Genomic DNA, 514 nt, shown 5'->3' with positions numbered 1-514 from the left:
CTTAAAGCAGGGGGTGTATTTGTGTTTAGGGGTGCAGGAAAAATTGATCACAGAAAGAATTTAATCTTAAACGATCATAGAAAATTAATAATGCCAAGGTTTTAACTATATTAAAAGTCGCTGATTACGAATCTGCAGTTAGATTTTAAAAATTTAAGATGACGGGTCGAATATGGTGGATATAAAAAATAAACTGATGTAACCAAATAAAAAATTTTTAAGTTCGCCATATTGGATCCGCCATTTTGAATTTTTAAAATCTAACTTCAGATTCGTAATCAGCGACTCTTAATGTAGTTAAGACCTTAGCATCATTCATTTTATATGGTCGTTTAAGATGAAATTCTTTCTGCGATCAATTTTCCCTGGACTCCTAGACACAAATACACCCCCTGATCTAAGGGTGCATGCGATTAATTCGGCATAGGGCTCATTCGAAAGGGCACGATTTAGCCTTTAATTTCTGACATATACAAAGTTTGTAGCACGTCAGGGTTCAGCTCTACAATTTTTC

The sequence above is a fragment of the Rhagoletis zephyria genome, unplaced genomic scaffold, assembly GCF_001687245.7.
Source record: "Rhagoletis zephyria isolate East Lansing unplaced genomic scaffold, Rhagoletis_zephyria_1.1 Rzeph_scaffold_02857, whole genome shotgun sequence".
In the NCBI taxonomy this organism is placed as follows: domain Eukaryota; kingdom Metazoa; phylum Arthropoda; class Insecta; order Diptera; family Tephritidae; genus Rhagoletis; species Rhagoletis zephyria.
Note: the sequence above shows the minus strand (reverse complement) of the source record.